Genomic DNA, 6,000 nt, shown 5'->3' with positions numbered 1-6,000 from the left:
TAAAACGCGTCGTTATTTCTAGGGAAAATTGTGCAGAACTTCCTTTATTTATACTACTTTTCCCATAGTCCCTATCAACTCCCAACGTTCTCAACAACATCCACATTATTACAATCAACAACCATCATTTATATATATTCACTACGTTCCATCATTTTCCCCCCAATTTCCTTCACATTTATGGTTACAGTTCGTTATCACATTTCCTTGTATATAATACTTATTTCATGACCTAAACATCATTTACAACGTATTCATAATCATAGCATATCAACTTTCATGATTCCATTCAACCATCTCCCAATGGTGACACTATTCCCTCATTCAAGACCCATTTTCTATGTTCTTCTATGTTTCAAGTGTCTCAGCTTCCCAATGCTTTAAACAACATGGAATGGTCATGAAACTTACCTTGGTTGATGGTTGAGCAAGCCTTGAATGAGAATACTCCTCTAGCACTAAAACCCTTCTTCACCTCTTTTGGAATTTCTTGAAGAAGATGACTTCCAACTAGGTTTCATACACTTTGTTGCTTGGATTTGATGTTGATGATCTTAGTTTCCCTTTGATTCCCTTGAATTCCTATAGATGAAGTGTTGGAGAGTTCTAGAGGTTTCTTGAGTTGTATGGATGAGTAATGAAATAAAATGAGGCTTGGGTCCCTTTTATAAATCACAAAATTTGATTTTTAATGGACAATCGTCGGGGTGAACAGTGGTCGTAAACCACACTTTACGGGTCGTATACCAGTTTACGGATCGTATAGTGTGGTCGTATTCAAGCATGTCAAAAACAGAAAGGTTGGCTGAGGATCATGGCAGTTTACGATCGAGGTTTACGTTCCGTAAACCAGTTTACGGGCCGTATTCCAAGTCGTATTTAGCCATTTCACCATTGGACAGAAAGTTGAAATTTTGGAAGGCTAGAGGACGATGGCAGTATACCGTCCGTAAATCACTTTACGGGCCGTATACTGATTTACGACCACTGGTTGTGTTGAAATTCTACAACTTCTTTATTTCCAAAATTCATAAAACGCCATTCCCTACTTAGTATAACATCGCATACGCATACCCTTCGTTGGTCTGTTCATTGTACGTATACGAGGACTTTTTCCGGGGTGTAACAGTGGTAATGCGTATATAATGCCTATCCCTTTCCCCATACCCCACATACATATAATATACGCGTATATAATGCCTTCTAGTCATGGGTCAACGTGCATATGTGTGATGACTGCAATGCATAAGTACAATAAGTAACTAGAACTCTCGGAGTGACATAAGGTCGTAATACCTCCGATAGACATCTTTTGAGCTAACATCATCAATAAAAGAAATCGCAGGACCCATGAATAGAAGGAACAATCATCGAAGGGTATAGGACCATCAAAGACTAAAGTACTCCTAATACTTCTAAGAGTAGAGTAATGTGGAAACTCGTTTACTCATTCGTTCATATTATAAGGATCATGCCGAGATGAAAGAAAGGAAAGCCTTAACATACCTTGAAGCGTATCTAATCGTCCAACGTCTACTTGTCGAACTCGCAAGTCTACAATCAAGATAACATAGGCCACAATTAGACCCTTTACAACACTTACTATCCAATTCAAGTACGAAAGGAGCTTAACTAATTTCGGATAGCATCACCTTCGTAAACTTAATAATACCTCAATTTCCAATTCAACCCAAACATCAACAACAACACTAACAACAACATTATCAATACTTACATATCAAAATATAAGAGAATCTATTCCAAATTATCCCTCAAAACAGCTCTTAATCCTAACTTTAACCTTATTCAACCTACCACTTTCATAACTATATTTTCTTTACTTAAAACCACTAAAACTCTTGATAGTTTACTTAAACACAAAGTTAGGAATCATATACATACCTTGAAGGGACTAACATACCAAGAATCAACTTCAACTCAAACTTCCAAGATCCACAACTTAAATAAAACCTTAGGAACAACCTTCTTCTTCACTAGCTCGGGTTTTACAGGGCTCGGATCTTGCTAGAATTCCTCCAATATGATGGAAAGTGTTGAGGGGAAATATCTTAGGGTTTGCTCTAGTTTGGAAATGATAAAATGAGGAATAAAATCGTGGAGCTAAATATATATAAATAGATCAAGAAAATTCCAGCGATGCGTGTCGACGGGTGGGTCGACGGCTCGTCAACGTGCTCCGTCGGCTTGCCACCTGAGATTCAGAGGTGGCGGGGTACCCACGGCCCACAACGATGGCTCATCGACGTGTCGACGACCCATCAATGTGGACTGGTTCTGCAGGTTTTTTTTCCTGAGTCGATCCGACTCGCGTCGATTCAATTCGTTTAGCTTCTAATCCTATTGTATTGCAAAGAATTCATACTTATACTTTGGTACACACGAGGTAAGGCACCCAATATCTCAAAAAATTGGTTACAAATCTCGATACTAAGGGTATGAACCACCCATAAGCCAAGGACTTTCTTGCGACGGAAACGAGAGGTTTAACATGTATAGCCTTGTCGGCTCATGACTAGTATGTACAACTTTTGGAATGGCCTTTCCGGCCTTGTTATGACTTATGCATTCTCGTGGTGGCCTCGTTGGCCCGTGTACATATATGTATGGTTATAGTCCATGCTTCGCAAGTTGATGATGGTTGACATAATGTCTACTCGTCAGTCCCGTACACATAGGCCTTGTAGGACCAGTTTTTCTAAGCAATGTATGTGAGATATTACAGCAAGGCGCTTGGCCTTATGGTCGGGTGCCAGTCATGCCCTTCCGGCTTGGGGTGTGATAGTTGCACCAAGCCATTTTATGAGAGACTTCATTTTTTCAACTTCTTTTCACGTGTACTTGAATCTTTGGTCCTTAGCTCGATTTGAATATTTGTGAATGACTTCTAATAAGATTTAAAGCCATTTTCTATCTCTTTTTGAATAGAATCATTAGCTTTTCATCAAATCACATCCTACAAACACAAAACACAAATATTAAGGATAAACTGAACGAAAACAACTTAAACACAAGATAAGAACACCTAATATAGGGAGGATTGTACCTAAAATATGTACTTACAGACTTTGATCAATGATTGCGATAAGTACTTATGCGATTGCGAAGGAAAATCAGAAAGCACCTTATGCGAATACGACAATCCTATGCTGCCGCGAAGACCATGTCGAAGCCTTCCTACCCGGCCGTGAGACAAGCTCCGTGACCGCGAAGAAGGCTGCACCCGTAGAAAATTTGCAATTGCAAAGTTTTAAGAGTGCTGAAACAGCCCAGAGCCTCTCCGGTCTCTCAGACCAAACATACCAATAAGTTCCAATACATCATATAAACCTTTAGAATGTCACAAATTTTGAAATGGGATGCAAATACTCAAAATGCGAAATTGGGTTGTTATAGGTAAATGATCAAGGAAGTACTTCGTGATTTCCAGTACTTGTGCTATTACTATCCTTTAGTTTCACCAAGGCACATGAGAGAAGGATCAAATATGACCAGTAGTCAACAGTATAAGTTATATTGCAATTTGGATAAGTTAGGTGAGGTGTCAATGTCAATATATGGAGAGAGTTGTGCATGTAATTTTGACATAATGGCTAAATGTAGTTGACTTTATTGAGAAAAAATTGAGAAAAAACAAGAAGTTAGATTTCAATTTGGATATGCGAAGTATCAATTTCAATATATGGGTAGAGTTGTGCATGTAATTTTGACATTATGGATAACTGTAGTTGGCTATATTGAGAAAATAAAATAGGCATAATACATAAACATGCGCTTAAACTTGGCCTCAGCTGACAGCTAAACACTTCAACTTTGAGAATGTACATATAGACACCTTAACTCGTCTCCACTGTGTCGGTTGAACGCTCCAACTTACAAAATGATCATCTAGACACCTCCAAAATTTATGTGCCACGTCAGTGCCACATCATTATCGGGTGTCATGAGACACAGACACCAAAGTTGGAGTGCTTACTTCCCATCTGAGGCCAAGTTTAAATGCTTGTTATGTATTATGCCAATAAAATAAGCTAGCTTTCAATTTAGATATATGGAGTGTCAATTTCAATATATATGGAGAGTGGTGCAGGCAGTTTTAAAGCAACGACATTATTTCTTTTTCTTGACTATTATTTCCCCCTAATTTTATTCATTTGTCTTATTTTATAAAGATCACATACATAAATAACACCTTTTTATTTCTATTAATTCTATACTTGATTTAATTCACAACTCTCATGTCCATAACCTCCAAATGTTTAATGTGTAAGTTTATGACACCTTAGTGTTCCTTATATATGCTTATATAAGTTTTTATGTTTTAACTTTGATTTAACTTGGATGAAAGAAGAAACAATTTGTGATATTCACCTGTTATGATGTGTAAGCAACACCAATGTTATCGTGAGATCTTTCTTTGTATATGAAAGTGATTATAATATCCTTGAATATCATGATATGTTTTCTCCTACCCCTTTATTCTGAAAACAATCTTAACTATTATGCCAACATATAGAGAAACTTTCCTGGTGCATTTATCAAATTTGTCTAAGAAATCAATCTTTTACATACCCTAAAGCAATTTCACTTCTCTCACGTTTCTTGCTTTTCCCCTGATTTTGTTTATTTATGTTATTTCGGAAAACTCCGCCTCCATAACTCGCACCTCTTCCACTCCATAATTATTTTTATGAGTTATAGTTTGCTTTCCCTTGAAATGCTTCCCATAGCTTTGACCTTGTGTCTGAAAACTAACTTCTCTATTTTTCCTGTAGAAGTTTTGGGCAAATAACCAAAAATCTTAGGAGCTATATAATGTGGTAAGCGATCACGACAATACTTGATGATATCATCAAGAGTCGCATTATTTCCATCCTTTAGTGTCACAAAGGCACAAGGTGTCTTGCCCCAGTAATCATCTTTTATTCTCACCACAGCAGATTCAAGGACGGCTGGATGGCTGAATCTTACAAATTCCACCTTAATCGTGCTAATATTTTTTCCACAAAAAATAATGATATCCTTAGCACGATCCTTCAATTCAATGTAACCATCGGGGTGCCTCACGACCAGACCCTAGTTAGAATTCCGTGGATTTGAGATCCTTCAAGTACCCTTTCATTACAGTGTTTCCGTTACACCCTGTATTTCCGGAGAAGCACTTAGTAATTCTAACGAAAGTATGTTGAGCTATGGATAAGTAAAGTAAGTTTGGAGTATAAGAAGCGGAGCATTATCGAGTATATTTTAGAAGTAAAGTGTCACGACCCAAACCGATGGGCCATGACTAGTGCCCGAGCTGGGCACCCGTATATGACCCGCTAGATATAATCAGACTGAAATTGAAAACACTATGGCACTCTGTAAAAGCATGCTGTGAACTCATCATATCATACATCAGAAAGAACCTGTCTGCTGAGATGTCACAGTTAACCAAAACATAACAAATATGCAAGCCGACAAGGCCGCCGCTATACACGGGGACGTCCAAGACGAACTACATCAATATAGCTGACCAAACTATATATACACAACCCATATATGTCTACAGACCTCTAAGAGTGTAACAAAGTCTACGTCAAAAGGGTCTGTACCAAAATAACTCAAGCTCCGGAACAATGGAGCTCTCCAAGCAGCTGGGCAGAAGTCCTAAGTCGGAGCATCACCAAACTGAGTATCTGTACCTGCGGGCATGAAACGCAGCCCCCGAAGAAAGGGGGTCAGTACGGAAAATGTACTGAGTATGTAAAGCATCAAGTACAGTAAAGAAGATCATGACTGAGTAAAAGATGATAGGAGACAAGTATGATAATCAAGATACAAATGCAACTGTGCCTCAAGGGATAAGAGTCATGCATATATATCATATACCGTACCCGGCCCATTATGGGACTCGGTGAATGAAGTCATAGACATATATACCGTACCCGTCCCTCTAGTGAGGGATTCGGTGAAATCATCATATATATATATATATATACC

The 6,000-nt window shown here is 38.3% G+C and overlaps 1 pseudogene; it reads right to left on the bottom strand.

The window, feature by feature from the left end:
* Positions 1-4,713: 4,713 nt before the first annotated feature.
* LOC132637603 (butanoate--CoA ligase AAE1-like) overlaps positions 4,714-6,000 on the bottom strand; it is a 105,748-nt pseudogene continuing 104,461 nt past the window's right edge.

The sequence above is a fragment of the Lycium barbarum genome, chromosome 4, assembly GCF_019175385.1.
Source record: "Lycium barbarum isolate Lr01 chromosome 4, ASM1917538v2, whole genome shotgun sequence".
NCBI classification, from domain to species: domain Eukaryota; kingdom Viridiplantae; phylum Streptophyta; class Magnoliopsida; order Solanales; family Solanaceae; genus Lycium; species Lycium barbarum.
Note: the sequence above shows the minus strand (reverse complement) of the source record. Positions and strands in the feature narration are given on the sequence as shown.